We start from the raw sequence: 19,867 nt of genomic DNA, 5'->3' as shown, positions 1-19,867 counted from the left end.
GAGAGTTGGGGTGAGAGAGTATCATTAAATTTTAGGGAGAATAAAAAGATGTTCTGGAAGGAGGTAAATAAAGTGCGTAAGACAAGGGAGCAAATGGGAACTTCAGTGAAGGGCGCAAATGGGGAGGTGATAACAAGTAGTGGTGATGTGAGAAGGAGATGGAGTGAGTATTTTGAAGGTTTTTTGAATGTGTTTGATGATAGAGTGGCAGATATAGGGTGTCTTGGTCGAGGTGGTGTGCAAAGTGAGAGGGTTAGGGAAAATGATTTGGTAAACAGAGAAGAGGTAGTGAAAGCTTTGCGGAAGATGAAAGCCGGCAAGGCAGCAGGTTTGGATGGTATTGCAGTGGAATTTATTAAAAAAGGGGGTGACTGTATTGTTGACTGGTTGGTAAGGTTATTTAATGTATGTATGACTCATGGTGAGGTGCCTGAGGATTGGCGGAATGCGTGCATAGTGCCATTGTACAAAGGCAAAGGGGATAAGAGTGAGTGCTCAAATTACAGAGGTATAAGTTTCTTGAGTATTCCTGGTAAATTATATGGGAGGGTATTGATTGAGAGGGTGAAGGCATGTACAGAGCATCAGATTGGGGAAGAGCAGTGTGGTTTCAGAAGTGGTAGAGGATGTGTGGATCAGGTGTTTGCTTTGAAGAATGTATGTGAGAAATACTTAGAAAAGCAAATGGATTTGTATGTAGCATTTATGGATCTGGAGAAGGCATATGATAGAGTTGATAGAGATGCTCTGTGGAAGGTATTAAGAATATATGGTGTGGGAGGAAAGTTGTTAGAAGCAGTGAAAAGTTTTTATCGAGGATGTAAGGCATGTGTACGTGTAGGAAGAGAGGAAAGTGATTGGTTCTCAGTGAATGTAGGTTTGCGGCAGGGGTGTGTGATGTCTCCATGGTTGTTTAATTTGTTTATGGATGGGGTTGTTAGGGAGGTAAATGCAAGAGTTTTGGAAAGAGGGGCAGGTATGAAGTCTGTTGGGGATGAGAGAGCTTGGGAAGTGAGTCAGTTGTTGTTCGCTGATGATACAGCGCTGGTGGCTGATTCATGTGAGAAACTGCAGAAGCTGGTGGCTGAGTTTGGTAAAGTGTGTGGAAGAAGAAAGTTAAGAGTGAATGTGAATAAGAGCAAGGTTATTAGGTACAGTAGGGTTGAGGGTCAAGTCAATTGGGTGGTGAGTTTGAATGGAGAAAAACTGGAGGAAGTGAAGTGTTTTAGATATCTGGGAATGGATCTGGCAGCGGATGGAACCATGGAAGCGGAAGTGGATCATAGGGTGGGGGATGGGGCGAAAATTCTGGGGGCCTTGAAGAATGTGTGGAAGTCGAGAACATTATCTCGGAAAGCAAAAATGGGTATGTTTGAAGGAATAGTGGTTCCAACAATGTTGTATGGTTGCGAGGCGTGGGCTATGGATAGAGTTGTGCGCAGGAGGATGGATGTGCTGGAAATGAGATGTTTGAGGACAATGTGTGGTGTGAGGTGGTTTGATCGAGTGAGTAACGTAAGGGTAAGAGAGATGTGTGGAAATAAAAAGAGCGTGGTTGAGAGAGCAGAAGAGGGTGTTTTGAAGTGGTTTGGGCACATGGAGAGGATGAGTGGGGAAAGATTGACCAAGAGGATATATGTGTCGGAGGTGGAGGGAACGAGGAGAAGAGGGAGACCAAATTGGAGGTGGAAAGATGGAGTGAAAAAGATTTTGTGTGATCGGGGCCTGAACATGCAGGAGGGTGAAAGGAGGGCAAGGAATAGAGTGAATTGGAGCGATGTGGTATACCGGGGTTGACGTGCTGTCAGTGGATTGAATCAAGGCATGTGAAGCGTCTGGGGTAAACCATGGAAAGCTGTGTAGGTATGTATATTTGCGTGTGTGGACGTATGTATATACATGTGTATGGGGGGGGGGGGCCATTTCTTTCGTCTGTGTCCTTGCGCTACCTCGCAAACGCGGGAGACAGCGACAAAGTATAATAAAATAAAAAAATAAAACTAACTGGTTTATGTAGTACTGTACCAAGTGGTTTATGTAGTACTGGGCTATTTGGTTTTATGTAGTACTGTACCAACTAGTTCATGTAGTGCTGTACTAATTGGTTTATGTAGTGCTGTACCAACTGGTTTGTGTAGTACTGTACCAACTTGTTTGTGTAGTACTGTACCAACTGGTTTATGTAGTAGTGAGCTAACTGGTTTTATATACTATGTACTAATAGGTTTATGTAGTACTGGGCTAACTAGTTTTATGTAGCACTGTACTAATTGGTTTATGTAGTACTGGACTAACTGGTTTTATGTAATACTGTACTGATGTTTTACGTAGTACTGGGCTAACTGGTTTTGTGTAATACTGTACTAATTGGTTTATGTAGCACTGGGCTAACTGGTTTATGTAATACTGTACTAATTGGTTTATGCAGCGTTGGGGTAACTGGTTTTATGTATTACTGTACTAAAGGGTTTATGTAGTATTAGGCTGACTGGTTTTATGTAGTACTGTACTAATTGGTTTATGTAGTACTGGGCTAACTAGTTTTACGTACTATGTACTAATAGGTCTATGCAATACTTTCCTAACTGGTTCTATGTAGTACTGTACTAACTGGTTTATGTAGTACTGAGCTAACTGGTTTTATGTAGTATTGTACCAAATGGTTTGTTTAGTATTGGGCTAACCGCTTTATGTAGCACTGTACTAATTGGTTTACGTAGTACTGGGCTGCCCGTTTTATGTAATACTGCACTAATTGGTTTATGCAGTGTTGGGCTAACTGGTTTTATGTAGTACTGTACTAAGTGGTTTATATGGTACTGTACTATTTTTTTTTACATAGTACTGTGCTAACTGGTTTATGTAGTACTGTACCAACTAGTTTATGTAGTACTGAGCTAACTGGTTTTATGTAGTACTGTACTAATTGGCTTATGTCGTACTGGGCTAACTGGTTTTATGTCGCACTGTTTTAATTGGTTTATGCAGTACTCACTAAATGGTTTATGTACTGTACTAATTGGTTTATGTAGTACTGGGCTGACTGGTTTAAGTAGTACTGTAATAATTGGTTTATGTAGCACTGTACTAATAGGTTTATGTAGTACTGTACTAATTGGTTTATGTAGCAATGGGCTAACTGGTTTATGTAGTACTGTACAAATTGGTTTATGTAGTACTGTACTAATTGGTTTATGTAGTACTGTACTAACTGGTTTATGTAGTGCTGGACTAATTGTTTTATGTAGTATTGTGCTAAGTTATTTATGTAGTACTGGGCTAACTGGTTTATGTAGTACCGTACTAATTGGTTTATGTAGTACTGTACCAATAAGTACAATACTGGTTTGTGTAGTACAGGGCTAACTGGTTTATGTAATACTGTACTTATTGGTTTATGTAGTGCTGTACTAATTTTTATGTAGTACTGTACTAATTGGTTTATGTAGTACTGTACTAATTGGTTTATGTAGTACGGTATTAATTGGTTTATGTAGCACTGTACTATTTGGTTTATGTAGTTCTGTACTAAGTGGTTTATGTAGTACTGTACTAATTGTTTTAGGTAGTACATTACTAATTGGGTTATGTAGTACTGTACTAATTGATTTATGTTGTACTGTACAAATTGGTTTATGTAGTACTGTACTAATCGGTTTATGTAGTACTGGGCTAACTGGTTTTTGTAGTACTGTATTAAATGGTTTTTGTAGCACTGGGCTAAATGGTTTAAGTAGTACTGTATTGATTGGTTAATGTAGTACTGTACTAATTGATTTATGTAGTACTGTACTTACTGGTTTATGAAGTACTGTACTAATAATTTTATGTAGTACTGTACTCATTTATTTATGTAGTATTGGGCTAACTGGTTTATGTAGCACTGTAATAATTGGTTTATTTAGTACTGTACTAATAGGTTTATGTAGTACTGGGCTAACTGGTTTATGTAGTACTGCACTAATTGGTTTAAGTAGTACTATACTAATTGGTTTAAGTAGTACTGTACTAATTCTTTTATGTGTACTACTGGGTGTATGTAGTTCTGTACTAACTGGTTTATGTAATACTGTACTAATTGGTTTTGGTAATACTGCACTAATTAGTTTACGTAGTATTGTATTAACTGGTTTATGTAGTGCTGTACAAATTGGTTTATGTAGTACTGTACTAATTGGTTTATGTAGTACTGGGCTAGCTGGTTTATGTAGTACTGTGCTAATTGGTTTATGTATTACTGGCCTAACTGGTTTATGTAGTACTGTGCTAATTGGTTTATGTTGTACTGTGCTAATAGGTTTGTGTAGTAGTGTACTAACATGTTTATGTATTACCGGCCTTATTGGTTTATGTAGTACTGTGCTAATTGGTTTATGTAGTACTGTACTAACGTGTTTATGTAGTACTGTACAAATTGTTTTATGTACTACTGTAGTAATTGGTTTATGTAGTACTGGCCTAACTGGTTTATGTAGTACTATACTAATTGGTTTACGTAGTACAGTACTAATTGGTTTATGTAGTACTAGGCTATCTGGATTATGAAGTAGGGTACTAATTGGTTTATGTAGTGCTGTACTAATTGGTTTATGTAGTACTGCACTAACTGGTTTATGTAGTACTGTACTGATTCGTTTATGTACTACTGTACTAATTGGTTTATGTAGTACTGGGCTAACTGATTTATGTACCGTACTAATTGGGTTATGTAGTACTGTACTAATTGATTTATATAGTACTGTACTAATTGTTTTATGTGGTACTGTACTAATTGGGTTATGTAATATTGGGCTAACTGGTTTATGTAGTACTGTACTAATTGGTTTATGTAATACTGGGCTAACTGGTATTATATAGTACTGTAGTAATTGGTTTATGTAATACTGGGGTAACTGGTTTATGTAGTACTGTACTAATTGGTTTATGTAATACTGGGCTATTGGTTTATGTAGTACTGTACTAATTGGTTTATGTAGTACTATACTAATTGGTTTATGTAGTACTGTACTAATTGGTTTATGTAGTACTGTGCTAATTGGGTTATGAAGTACTGGGCTATTTCTTAGAGGCTGTATTACTGTCAGCGTTGTTTCTTCTGTACTTATTCTTGTGTTCTGCAGGGCCACGTGTTATGTGTCCCTTCACATTGTGTTCTGCAGGGCCACGTGTTATGTGTCCCTTCACATTGTGTTCTGCAGGGCCACGTGTTATGTGTCCCTTCACATTGTGTTCTGCAGGGCCACGTGTTATGTGTCCCTTCACATTGTGTTCTGCAAGGCCACGTGTTATGTGTCCCTTCACATTGTGTTCTGCAGGGCCACGTGTTATGTGTCCCTTCACATTGTGTTCTGCAGGGCCACGTGTTATGTGTCCCTTCACATTGTGTTCTGCAAGGCCACGTGTTATGTGTCCCTTCACATTGTGTTCTGCAGGGCCACGTGTTATGTGTCCCTTCACATTGTGTTCTGCAGGGCCACGTGTTATGTGTCCCTTCACATTGTGTTCTGCAAGGCCACGTGTTATGTGTCCCTTCGTATTGTGTCCTGCAGGGCCACGTGTTATGTGTCCCTTCACATTGTGTTCTGCAGGGCCACGTGTTATGTGTCCCTTCACATTGTGTTCTGCAGGGCCACGTGTTGTCCCCGCGCCATGTGTTCTGCAAGGCCACGTGTTATGTGTCCCTTCACATTGTGTTCTGCAGGGCCACGTGTTGTCCCCGCGCCATGTGTTCTGCAAGGCCACGTGTTATGTGTCCCTTCACATTGTGTTCTGCAGGGCCACGTGTTATGTGTCCCTTCACATTGTGTTCTGCAGGGCCACGTGTTATGTGTCCCTTCACATTGTGTTCTGCAGGGCCACGTGTTATGTGTCCCTTCACATTGTGTTCTGCAGGGCCACGTGTTATGTGTCCCTTCACATTGTGTTCTGTAGGGCCACGTGTTGTCCCCGCGCCATGTGTTCTGCAAGACCACGTGTTATGTGTCCCTTCGTATTGTGTCCTGCAGGGCCACGTGTTATGTGTCCCTTCACATTGTGTTCTGCAGGGCCACGTGTTATGTGTCCCTTCACATTGTGTTCTGCAGGGCCACGTGTTGTCCCCGCGCCATGTGTTCTGCAAGGCCACGTGTTATGTGTCCCTTCACATTGTGTTCTGCAGGGCCACGTGTTGTCCCCGCGCCATGTGTTCTGCAAGGCCACGTGTTATGTGTCCCTTCACATTGTGTTCTGCAGGGCCACGTGTTATGTGTCCCTTCACATTGTGTTCTGCAGGGCCACGTGTTGTCCCCGCGCCATGTGTTCTGCAAGGCCACGTGTTATGTGTCCCTTCACATTGTGTTCTGCAGGGCCACGTGTTGTCCCCGCGCCATGTGTTCTGCAAGGCCACGTGTTATGTGTCCCTTCACATTGTGTTCTGCAGGGCCACGTGTTGTCCCTTCACATTGTGTTCTGCAGGCCACGTGTTGTCCCCGCGCCATGTGTTCTGCAGGGCCACGTGTTATGTGTCCCTTCACATTGTGTTCTGCAGGGCCACGTGTTATGTGTCCCTTCACATTGTGTTCTGCAGGGCCACGTGTTGTCCCCGCTCCTTGTGTTTAGCAAGGCCACGTGTTATGTGTCCCTTCACATTGTGTTCTGCAGGGCCACGTGTTGTCCCCGCGCCATGTGTTCTGCAAGGCCACGTGTTATGTGTCCCTTCACATTGTGTTCTGCAGGGCCACGTGTTGTCCCCGCGCCATGTGTTCTGCAAGGCCACGTGTTATGTGTCCCTTCACATTGTGTTCTGCAGGGCCACGTGTTATGTGTCCCTTCACATTGTGTTCTGCAGGGCCACGTGTTGTCCCCGCGCCATGTGTTCTGCAAGGCCACGTGTTATGTGTCCCTTCACATTGTGTTCTGCAGGGCCACGTGTTGTCCCCGCGCCATGTGTTCTGCAGGGCCACGTGTTATGTGTCCCTTCACATTGTGTTCTGCAGGGCCACGTGTTATGTGTCCCTTCACATTGTGTTCTGCAGGGCCACGTGTTGTCCCCGCTCCTTGTGTTTAGCAAGGCCACGTGTTATGTGTCCCTTCACATTGTGTTCTGCAGGGCCACGTGTTGTCCCCGCGCCATGTGTTCTGCAAGGCCACGTGTTATGTGTCCCTTCACATTGTGTTCTGCAGGGCCACGTGTTGTCCCCGCGCCATGTGTTCTGCAAGGCCACGTGTTATGTGTCCCTTCGCATTGTGTTCTGCAGGGCCACGTGTTATGTGTCCCTTCGCATTGTGTTCTGCAGGGCCACGTGTTATGTGTCCCTTCACCTTGTCTTTACATGACTTTACATTAGAAAGACAGATGACAGGAGGCCTGACTGGCCCATGACTGAGTGTTTGAAAAAAGAAAAAGAGAAAGAAAAATTTGACAAGAAAATGTAATTCCGCTCAGCAATTTTCTTAACCTCTCCCCGACTCCCCCGCTGCTGCACATGAGTCTTCTAGTGTCCCCGTTACCGCTGTCGTTTATATCTTTCTGGCGGTTTTTCTCAGAGTATACGTGATTTTATAGAATATTTGTCTAAACGTCTTTTGAAGGTATTTATAGTTTTAGCATTTACTATGTCTGACGGTAACTTACTCGTGTTCAACACACGTATAGGAAAAGAAACTTTTTCCCATGTCCGTACTACATTTTTTAGCTTTGATTTTATTCCATTTGTCCTAGTAACTGTATTTTCTTGTATTTCGAAAAGATGTTCGTGATTTACTTTATCGAACTTGATCAGAATTTTGACCACTTGGATTAAGTCGCTGCGATGTCTACGTTCTTTGAGGGAGAAAAGATCCAGTCGTTTTAGCTCTCTTTGTATGCCAGATTTCTAAAGGATGGATTTATTTTGTCGCACGTCTTTGTACTTGCTCTCATTTTTCCTCGTCTTTTGGGAAACAAAACTGTACTGTATATTCAAGGTGTGGTCTTACTAGAGAATTATAAAGTGTGAGAATTGTTTCTGGTGTCTTGTAAACTATATTCCTGGCTATGAAACCTAACATTTGGTTGCCTGTTTTACCTCCTGCTTGACCCTGTTTGGTGTACTTCAGGTTGTTGCTAGTGACAACTCCAAGGACATTTTCTTCATTTACTTTAGTTAGTGAGTTTCCTAACAGTTTGTAATCGTAACGTATATTCTTGTCTCCAAAGTGCATTACATTACACTTGTCTACATTAAACTTCATTTGCCATCTGTCTGACCATCCTGCTGGTAATTTGATAAAGATCTCTTTTAATCATTTTGCCGTCCCGCCTGTTTACAGCTCTACGTCCTACTTTAGTATCGTCATCAAATTGGAGTTCTTAGATATGAGACCGAGTTCTAGGTCATTAATGTATGTTATGAAAAGAACTGGGCCTAAGATCGACCCCTGATCAGGGCACACCACTTCGTACGATGAGCCAATTATGTATCCTTCTCTCCAGATCTGGTTATCCTCTGTATATCCTCCAATCAGGTATGAGTTAGGTGTGTTGCTGCCGGAGCCTCCCGTATCTGGCGTCTGGTGTGGCTGCCGGAGCTTCCTGTGTGTGGCTTCTGGTGTGGCTGCCGGAGCCTCCCGTGTGTGGAGTCTAGTGTGGCTGCCGGAGACTCCCATGTGTGGCGTCTGGTGTGGCTGCCGGAGCCTCCCGTGTGTGGCGTCTGGTGTGGCTGCCAGAGCCTCCCATGTGTGGCGTCTGGTGTGGCTGCCAGAACCTCCCGTGTGTGACGTCTGCTGTGGCTGCCTGAGTCTCCCGTATGTGGCGTCTGGTGTGGCTGCCAGAGCCTCCCGTGTGTGCCGTCTGGTGTAGCTACAGGAGCCTCCCGTATGTGGCGTATGATGTGGCTGCCAGAGCCTCCCGTATGAGGCGTCTGGTGTGGCTGCCAGAGCCTCCCGTGTGTGGCGTCTGCTGTGGCTGCCTGAGTCTCCCGTATGTGGCGTCTGGTGTGGCTGCCAGAGCCTTCCGTATGTGGCGTCTGGTGTGGCTACAGGAGCCTCCCGTATGTGGCGTATGATGTGGCTGCCAGAGCCTCCCGTATGAGGCGTCTGGTGTGGCTGCCAGAGCCTCCCGTGTGTAGCGGTTTTTGCGGCTGCCGAAGCCTCCCGTGTGTGGCGACTGGTGTGGCTGCCGGAGTCTCCCGTGTGTATCGTCTGGTATGGCTGCCGGAGCCTCCCATGTTTGGCGTCTGGTGTGGCTGCCGGAGCTTCCCGTGTGTGGCGTCTGGTGTGGCTGCCGGAGCCTCCCGTATGTGGCGTCTCGTGTGGCTTCCAGAGCCTCCCGTGTGTGGCGTCTGGTGTGGCTGCCGGAGCCTCCCGTATCTGGCGTATTGTGTGGCTGCCGGAGCCTCCCGTGTGTGGCGTCTGGTGTGGCTGCCGGAGCCTCCCGTGTGTGGCGTCTGATGTGGCTGCCGGAGCCTCCCGTGTGTAGCGTCTGATGTGGCTGCCGGAGCCTCCCGTGTGTGGCGTCTGGTGTGGCTGCTGGAGCCTCCTGTGTGTGGCGTCTGATGTGGCTGCCGGAGCCTCCTGTGTGTGGCGTGTGGTGTGGCTGCTAGAGCCTTCCGTGTGTGGCGTCTGGTGTGGCTGCCGGAGCCTCCCGTGTGTGGCGTCTGGTGTGACTGCCGGAGCCTCCCGTGTGTGGCGTCTGATGTGGCTGCCGGAGCCTCCCGTGTGTGGCGTCTGGTGTGGCTGCTGGAGCCTCCTGTGTGTGGCGTCTGATGTGGCTGCCGGAGCCTCCTGTGTGTGGCGTGTGGTGTGGCTGCTAGAGCCTTCCGTGTGTGGCGTCTGGTGTGGCTGCCGGAGCCTCCCGTGTGTGGCGTCTGGTGTGACTGCCGGAGCCTCCCGTGTGTGGCGTCTGGTGTGGCTGCCGGAGCCTCCCGTGTGTGGCGTCTGATGTGGCTGCCGGAGCCTCCCGTGTGTGGCGTGTGGTGTGGCTGCCGGAGCCTCCCGTGTGTGGCGTGTGGTGTGGCTGCCGGAGCCTCCCGTGTGTGGCGTCTGGTGTGGCTGCAGGTGCCTCCCGCATATGATGTCTAGTGTGACTGATGGAGCCTCCCGTGTGTGGCGTCTGGTGTGGCTGTCGGAGCCTCCCGTGTGTGGTGTCTGGTGTGGCTGCCGGAGCCTCCCGTGTGTGGCGTTTGGTGTGGCTGCCGGAGCCTCCCGTATATGGCGTCTGGTGTGCTTGCCGGAGCTTCCCGTATGTGGCGTCTAGTGTGACTGCTGGAGCCTCCCGTGTGTGGCGTTTGGTGTGGCTGCCGGAGCCTCCCGTGTGTGGCGTTTGGTGTGGCTGCCGGAGCCTCCCGTGTGTGGTGTCTGGTGTGGCTGCCGGAGCCTCCCGTGTGTGGCGTTTGGTGTGGCTGCCGGAGCCTCCCGTGTGTGGCGTCTGGTGTGGCTGTCGGAGCCTCCCGTGTGTGGCGTCTGGTGTGGCTGCCGGAGCCTCCCGTGTGTGGCGTTTGGTGTGGCTGCCGGAGCCTCCCGTATATGGCGTCTGGTGTGCCTGCCGGAGCTTCCCGTATGTGGCGTCTAGTGTGACTGCTGGAGCCTCCCGTGTGTGGCGTTTGGTGTGACTGCCGGAGCCTTCCGTGTGTGGCGCCTGGTGTGGCTGTCGAAGCCTGTTGCATGTGGCGTCTGGCGTGACTGCTGGAGCCTCCCGTGTGTATCGTCTGGGGTGGTTGCCGGAGCCCCCCCCCCCCCCCCCATAGGCAAGGAAACAAGTTTGTTTAGCATATACAGAAAACCTATCAATGTATGCTCATATATCCATTATTACTCATCGCAACATGACAGAGTTAGATTATCATTATTTCAATCTACGTTCTTTAGGGCATTACGTATTTGAAGTCTAGAGTTTATTGACGATGAGTATGAGAAGACATATTCTATTGGATCTAAGTTAAAGTACCCTAGATCTTTCATTGGTAAATCCCTTAAGATAGCAAAGAAATCATTTTATAGAGTTGAACCCAAACCTCCCCTTGACATCAAGAATCTTATAGTTCTCCCTTTTAATAATAATATTACTTTACTTCCTATGTTGCTTAAATCCTTTAATGTAAATGTTGACCTTCAGCAACAATAATACTATATAGAATATCTAAATCAGGAACTCACCAGAAAATTCTCCTGGATGCATCTATAAAGTGCCATGTAAAAATCAATGTTTTATTTTGGGCAGACTGGTAAGGATCTTTCTGTTAGACTTAAGCAACATAAATATAGTATAAGAACAGAACAAGAATTAAACGCCTTGTTTAATCACGTTAAAAACTATGATCATTGTACTGACTGGAGTAATGCAATCTCAGTTATTAACTCTATTACTACGAGAAATATAATTGATTCTTCTATTATTAAATACACAAAGAATTAATACCTTACTATAGTGAGGGTCTATACAAATTGGATAGCTTTAGTGTTGATAAAATTTGTAAACAATTCACCTTCTTGTCCACATAATAAGTTTAAGATACGCTCGTTGTCTGTCTTGGACAATCACTTGTTTACCAAATGGCGTAGTAGCTACGTCTCTTCGTTGTCTATCAGCTGACTTATATTTCTTTCGTGTATCTCCCCTGATGATGTGATTATTACACGAAAGTGCACTGGGGAACTTATTGTGCTTCATTTTCCCCGTGGACTCATAGGAATATATATATATATATATTTATTTTTTTTTTTTGCTTTGTCGCTGTCTCCCGCGTTTGCGAGGTAGCGCAAGGAAACAGACGAATGAAATGGCCCAACCCACCCCCATACACATGTATATACATACGTCCACACACGCAAATATACATACCTACACAGCTTTCCATGGTTTACCCCAGACGCTTCACATGCCTTGATTCAATCCACTGACAGCACGTCAACCCCGGTATACCACATCGCTCCAATTCACTCTATTCCTTGCCCTCCTTTCACCCTCCTGCATGTTCAGGCCCCGATCACACAAAATCTTTTTCACTCCATCTTTCCACCTCCAATTTGGTCTCCCTCTTCTCCTCGTTCCCTCCACCTCCGACACATATATTCTCTTGGTCAATCTTTCCTCACTCATTCTCTCCATGTGCCCGAACCATTTCAAAACACCCTCTTCTGCTCTCTCAACCACGCTCTTTTTATTTCCACACATCTCTCTTACCCTTACGTTACTTACTCGATCAAACCACCTCACACCACACATTGTCCTCACACATCTCATTTCCAGCACATCCATCCTCCTGCGCACAACTCTATCCATAGTCCACGCCTCGCAACCATACAACATTGTTGGAACCACTATTCCTTCAAACATACCCATTTTTGCTTTCCGAGATAATGTTCTCGACTTCCACACATTCTTCAAGGCTCCCAGAATTTTCGCCCCCTCCCCCACCCTATGATCCACTTCCGCTTCCATGGTTCCATCCGCTGCCAGATCCACTCCCAGATATCTAAAACACTTCACTTCCTCCAGTTTTTCTCCATTCAAACTCACCTCCCAATTGACTTGACCCTCAACCCTACTGTACCTAATAACCTTGCTCTTATTCACATTTACTCTTAACTTTCTTCTTTCACACACTTTACCAAACTCAGTCACCAGCTTCTGCAGTTTCTCACATGAATGAGCCACCAGCGCTGTATCATCAGCGAACAACAACTGACTCACTTCCCAAGCTCTCTCATCTCTTTCCAAAACTCTTGCATTCACCTCCCTAACAACCCCATCCATGAACAAATTAAACAACTATGGAGACATCACACACCCCTGCCGCAAACCGACATTCACTGAGAACCAGTCTCTTTCCTCTCTTCCTACACGTACACATGCCTTACATCCTTGATAAAAACTTTCCACTACTTCTAACAACTTGCCTCCCACACCATATATTCTTAATACCTTCCACAGAGCATCTCTATCAACTCTATCATATGCCTTCTCCAGATCCATAAATGCTACATACAAATCCATTTGTTTTTCTATTTCTCACATACATTCTTCAAAGCAAACACCTGATCCACACATCCTCTACCACTTCTGAAACCACACTTCTCTTCCCCAATCTGATGCTCTGTACATGCCTTCACCCTCTCAATCAATACCCTCCCATATAATTTACCAGGAATACTCAATAAACCTATACCTCTGTAATTTGAGCACTCACCTTTATCCCCTTTGCATTTGTACAATGACACTATGCATGCATTCCGCCAATCCTCAGGCACCTCACCATGAGTCATACATATATTAAATAACCTTACCAACCAGTCAACAACACAGTCACCCCCTTTTTTTAATGAATTCCACTGCAATACCATCCAAACCCGCCGCCTTGCCGGCTTTCATCTTCCGCAAAGCTTTTACTACCTCTTCTCTGTTTACTAAATCATTTTCCCTAACCCTCTCACTTTGCACACCACCTCGACCAAAACACCCTATGTCTGCCACTCTATCATCAAATACATTCAACAAACTTTCAAAATACTCACTCCATCTTCTCACATCACCACTATTTGTTATCACCTCCCCATTTTTGCCCCCTTCACTCAAGTTCCCATTTGTTCCCTTGTCTTACGCACTTTATTTACCTCCTCCCAAAACATCTTTTTATTCTCCCTAAAATTTAATGATACTCTCTCACCCCAACTCTCGTTTGCCCTCTTTTTCACCTCTTGCATCTTTCTCTTGACCTCCTGCCTCTTTCTTTTATACATCTCCCACTCATTTGCATTATTTCCCTGCAAAAATCGTCCAAATGCCTCTCTCTTATCTTTCACTAATAATCTTACTTCTTCATCCCACCACTCACTACCCTTTCTAATCTGCCCACCTCCCACGCTTCTCATGCCACAAGCATCTTTTGCGCAAGCCATCACTGCTTCCCTAAGTACATCCCATTCCTCCCCTACTCCCCTTACGTCCTTTGTTCTCACCTTTTTCCATTTAGTACTCAATCTCTCCTGGTACTTCCTCACACAAGTCTCCTTCCCAAGCTCATTTACTCTCATCACTCTTTTTACCCCAACATTCTATCTTCTTTTCTGAAAACCTCTACAAATCTTTACCTTCGCCTCCACAATATATATATATATATATATATATATATATATATATATATATATATATATATATATATGTATATATATATATATATATATATATATATATATATATATATATATATATATATATGTATATATATATATATATATATATATATATATATATATATATATATATATATATATATATATATATATGTATGTATGTATGTATATTCCTATGAGTCCACGGGGAGGATGAAGCACGATAAGTTTCCACGTGCACTTTCGTGTAATAATCACATCATTAGGGGAGACACAAGAGAGAAATTTAAGTCAGTTGGTATACATCTAAGAGACGAAGCTAGGACGCCATTTGGTAAACATGTGATTGTCCAAAACATACAACGAGCGTTCATAGATTTATTATTTTACAAATTTCATCAACAATAAAGTTATGTAATTTGTATAGACCATCACTAATATTAAGATTATAATTCTTTGTGTATTTGATAATAGAAGATTCAATGATATTTCTCTTGGTAATAGAGTTAGAGTTAATAACTGAGATGGCATTGCTCCAGTCAATACAATGATCATAGTTTTTATGATTAAACAAGGCATTTGATTCTTGTCCCGTTCTTATACTATATTTATGTTGCTTAAGTCTAACAGAAAGATCCTTACCAGTCTGACCAACATAAAATTTATCACAATTTCCACAAGGCACTTTATAGATGCATCCAAGAGAATTTTCTGGTGAATTCCTGATTATGATATTCTTTATAGTATCATTGTTGCTAAAGGCAACATTTACATTAAAGGATTAAAGCAACATGGGAAGTAAAGTGAAATTATTATACCGTAGCGGATATTTGTGTGTGTGTGTGTGTGTGTGTGTGTTTATTTATATACATTTTCCCTTTCTTTCAGGCATGGCTGAAGGTTACTCACGATGGCTGGGACTTGACGCTTGGGACACTGGAAGAAAAGGTAAACAGGAGATGGAATAAGTATTTTGAAGGACTGTTGAATGTCTTATGTGATAGTGTTGCAGATGTGGGGCGTGACACAAGGTGCATTTTCCTGGAGACACAAGTTCAAGTGATCTGTTTATGCCTGTGTGAAGGTGACAGTAAAAGGTCATGCGTAATCATCACAAATATTCTATGTTAAATGTGTCACAAGCTAAGCTTATCTCATGTTAAATGTGTCACAAGCCAAGCTTATCACATGTTAAATGTGTCACAAGCCAAGCTTATCACATGTTAAATGTGTCACAAGCTAAGCTTATCACATGTTAAATGTGTCACAAGCCAAGCTTATCACATGTTAAATGTGTCACAAGCCAAGCTTATCACATGTTAAATGTGTCACAAGCCAAGTTTATCACATGTTAAATGTGTCACAAGCCAAGCTTATCACTATGTAGTACATCTCTCACGTACTATAATCCCAGGTCATCACAGCTTCAAGCTGGGCCAGTTGATAGTTACTGCCTCCTTAATGCTAGACACAAACTAACGAATTCCCATTATACTTACAAAGGCGATATAACTTATACCGTAGCAGATAAATACGTTATAACTAGAGTTATAACTTATACCGTAGCAGATAAATACGTTATAACTAGAGTTATAACTTATACCGTAGCAGATAAATACGTAATAACTAGAGTTATAACTTATACCGTAGCAGATAAATACGTTATAGCTAGAGTTATAACTTATACCGTAGCAGATAAATACGTAATAACTAGAGTTATAACTTATACCGTAGCAGATAAATACGTTATAACTAGAGTTATAACTTATACCGTAGCAGATGAATACGTTATAACTAAAGTTATAACTTATACCGTAGCAGATAAATACGTTATAACTAAAGTTATAACTTATACCGTAGCAGAGAGATACGTTATGACTTATACCGTAGTAGATGAATACGTTATAACTTATACCGTAGCAGATAAATACGTTATAACTAAAGTTGTAACTTATACCGTAGCATATAAATACGTTATACCTTATACCGTCCTCGATAAAAACTTTTCACTGCTTCTAACAACTTGCCTCCCACACCATATATTCTTAATACCTTCCACAGAGCATCTCTATCAACTCTATCATATGCCTTCTCCAGATCCATAAATGCTACATACAAATCCATTTGCTTTTCTAAGTATTTCTCACATACATTCTTCAAAGCAAACACCTGATCCACACATCCTCTACCACTTCTGAAACCACACTGCTCTTCCCCGATCTGATGCTCTGTACATGCCTTCACCCTCTCAATCAATACCCTCCCATACAATTTGCCAGGAATACTCAACAAACTTATACCTCTGTAATTTGAGCACTCACTCTTATCCCCTTTGCCTTTGTACAATGGCACTATGCACGCATTCCGCCAATCCTCAGGCACCTCACCATGAGTCATACATACATTAAATAACCTTACCAACCAGTCAACAATACAGTCACCCCCTTTTTTAATAAATTCCACTGCAATACCATCCAAACCTGCTGCCTTGCCGGCTTTCATCTTCCGCAAAGCTTTTACTACCTCTTCTCTGTTTACCAAATCATTTTCCCTAACCCTCGCACTTTGCACACCACCTCGACCAAAACACCCTATATCTGCCACTCTATCATCAAACACATTCAACAAACCTTCAAAATACTCACTCCATCTCCTTCTCACATCACCACTACTTGTTATCACCTCCCCATTTGCGCCCTTCACTGAAGTTCCCATTTGCTCCCTTGTCTTACGCACTTTATTTACCTCCTTCCAGAACATCTTTTTATTCTCCCTAAAATTTAATGATACTCTCTCACCCCAACTCTCATTTGCCCTTTTTTTTCACCTCTTGCACCTTTCTCTTGACCTCCTGTCTCTTTCTTTTATACGTCTCCCACTCAATTTCATTTTTTTCCCTGCAAAAATCGTCCAAATGCCTCTCTCTTCTCTTTCACTAATACTCTTACTTCTTCATCCCATGTAAGGCATGTGTACGTGTAGGAAGAGAGGAAAGTGATTGGTTCTCAGTGAATGTAGGTTTGCGGCAGGGGTGTGTGATGTCTCCATGGTTGTTTAATTTGTTTATGGATGGGGTTGTTAGGGAGGTGAATGCAAGAGTTTTGGAAAGAGGGGCAAGGATGAAGTCTGTTGGGGATGAGAGAGCTTGGGAAGTGAGTCAGTTGTTGTTCGCTGATGATACAGCGCTGGTGGCTGATTCATGTGAGAAACTGCAGAAGCTGGTGACTGAGTTTGGTAAAGTGTGTGAAAGAAGAAAGTTAAGAGTAAATGTGAATAAGAGCAAGGTTATTAGGTACAGTAGGGTTGAGGGTCAAGTCAATTGGGAGGTGAGTTTGAATGGAGAAAAACTGGAGGAAGTGAAGTGTTTTAGATATCTGGGAGTGGATCTGGCAGCGGATGGAAACATGGAAGCGGAAGTGGATCATAGGGTGGGGGAGGGGGCGAAAATTCTGGGAGCCTTGAAGAATGTGTGGAAGTCGAGAACATTATCTCGGAAAGCAAAAATGGGTATGTTTGAAGGAATAGTGGTTCCAACAATGTTGTATGGTTGCGAGGCGTGGACTATGGATAGAGTTGTGCGCAGGAGGATGGATGTGCTGGAAATGAGATGTTTGAGGACAATGTGTGGTGTGAGGTGGTTTGATCGAGTAAGTAACGTAAGGGTAAGAGAGATGTGTGGAAATAAAAATAGCGTGGTTGAGAGAGCAGAAGAGGGTGTTTTGAAATGGTTTGGTCACATGGAGAGAATGAGTGAGGAAAGATTGACCAAGAGGATATATGTGTCGGAGGTGGAGGGAACGAGGAGAAGAGGGAGACCAAATTGGAGGTGGAAAGATGGAGTGAAAAAGATTTTGTGTGATCGGGGCCTGAACATGCAGGAGGGTGAAAGGAGGGCAAGGAATAGAGTGAATTGGAGCGATGTGGTATACCGGGGTTGACGTGCTGTCAGTGGATTGAATCAAGGCATGTGAAGCGTCTGGGGTAAACCATGGAAAGCTGTGTAGGTATGTATATTTGCGTGTGTGGACGTATGTATATACATGTGTATGGGGGTGGGTTGGGCCATTTCTTTCGTCTGTTTCCTTGCGCTACCTCGCAAACGCGGGAGACAGCGACAAAGCAAAAAAAAAAAAAAAAAAAACCTTATACCGTAGAATATAAATACGTTATAACTTGTACCGTAGCAGATATAAGGACGCCAGACTAAACTAACCTAACCTAACCTAACCTAACCTAACCTAACCTAACCTCTGGTGTAATGATGAACCTCTAATGTATAGAACCCCCTCCACACACACCCCCGCTGGGGTATGATACCCCGCCACCTGACCCATCGTTTACTGTACACTATCCACCCGTCCTAGTACAGTACGCTATCCTCCCGTCCTAGTACAGTACGCTATCCTCCCGTCCTAGTACAGTACGCTATCCTCCCGTCCTAGTACAGTACTCTCCCCAGCAGACACTATCCTCCCGTCCTGGTACGGTTTTCTCCCCAGCAGACACTATCCTCCCGTCCTGGTACAGTACTCTCCCCAGCAGACACAATCCTCCCGTCCTGGTACGGTTTTCTCCCCAGCAGACACTATCCTCCCGTCCTGGTACAGTACTCTCCCCAGCAGACACTATCCTCCCGTCCTAGTACAGTACTCTCCCCAGCAGACACTATCCTCCCGTCCTGGTACAGTACTCTCCCCAGCAGACACTATCCTCCCGTCCTGGTACGGTTTTCTCCCCAGCAGATGACAGATTCCTCTATATCCTCCGTCATGATCGTTCGTATCCTTAGCATATATCACTTTACTTTTGTGTCATGCAATCTATTGCCATACCATCTATTCCCTGACTATATATTACCATACCATATATTGCTATACCGTATATTGCCATTCCATGTATTACCATACCATATATTGCCATGCCGGATATTGCCACACCGGATATTGCCATACCATATATTGCCATACCGTATATTGCCACACCATATATTGCCACACCGTATATTGCCATACCATATATTGCCATACCATATATTGCCATACCACGTATTGCCATACCATATAATACCATACCATATATTGCCATACCATATATTACTGTTGACATTGATATGACAAATATAATGTTCTATATTGAAACAGTTTTCTAGGACCTAATGTGTGACAAGACTTTACATGGTTTTGTGATTTACAATAATGAAAATATATAGCATTTTGACTTGTTCTATTACATTTTAACAACTTACAAATTGTTAACATAGTCTATGACTTGTAACTTTTCCCAGCTCACAACACGTAATAATGATTACTTATTATAAGCAAAATCTTGATATAAATCTTTGTGGTAAGGTGACTGTGTAGTGTGACACACTGAAGGTTAGGATTGTCCAGCCAGCAGCAGATCACTCGATTGTACAATGTTACAACCTCTCCGTCCTCCTCTGTGTGCTGACCTGTACTTGATGTAATACCTTGACTCATGACACTTCCTGGCCTGGCCAAGGTGACCTTCCTAATGCAGTGACGTAATTATTGGTATGACATGCACGAAGGTTCTCTCCCCTCATGACGACACCTCCTGATTTCCTATCAGCCAGTCAGGTCTTAACCAGCATTACCCATGTGGAGCCCCGGGGGCACGTGAGCCAAGTCGCATTTCTACCCTAACTCTACGTCGCGTGTTGGACGCTCCTGCTCTGCTGGCTTTCTCTGAACAGCCTGACGGTGTCCTCGACCACGTTGACACTTCTCCACGGACTTCTTGTCATAGTGACGGACATGGCAAGGGCAACACATGCCCT

The 19,867-nt window shown here is 43.8% G+C and overlaps 1 long non-coding RNA gene across 1 annotated transcript in view; it reads left to right on the top strand.

Annotated features, from left to right (window-relative positions):
* Positions 1–16,485, top strand: part of LOC139759979 (uncharacterized) — a 246,397-nt gene extending 229,912 nt beyond the window's left edge. Inside the window, exon 6 of the long non-coding RNA XR_011715190.1 lies at positions 14,956–16,485. This is a non-coding gene — a long non-coding RNA (uncharacterized lncRNA). The remainder of the gene's footprint in view (positions 1–14,955) is intronic.
* Positions 16,486–19,867: the final 3,382 nt, after the last annotated feature.

This window comes from Panulirus ornatus, chromosome 3 (genome assembly GCF_036320965.1).
Source record: "Panulirus ornatus isolate Po-2019 chromosome 3, ASM3632096v1, whole genome shotgun sequence".
NCBI lineage: Eukaryota > Metazoa > Arthropoda > Malacostraca > Decapoda > Palinuridae > Panulirus > Panulirus ornatus.
This window is presented reverse-complemented; position numbering and strand designations above follow the sequence as displayed.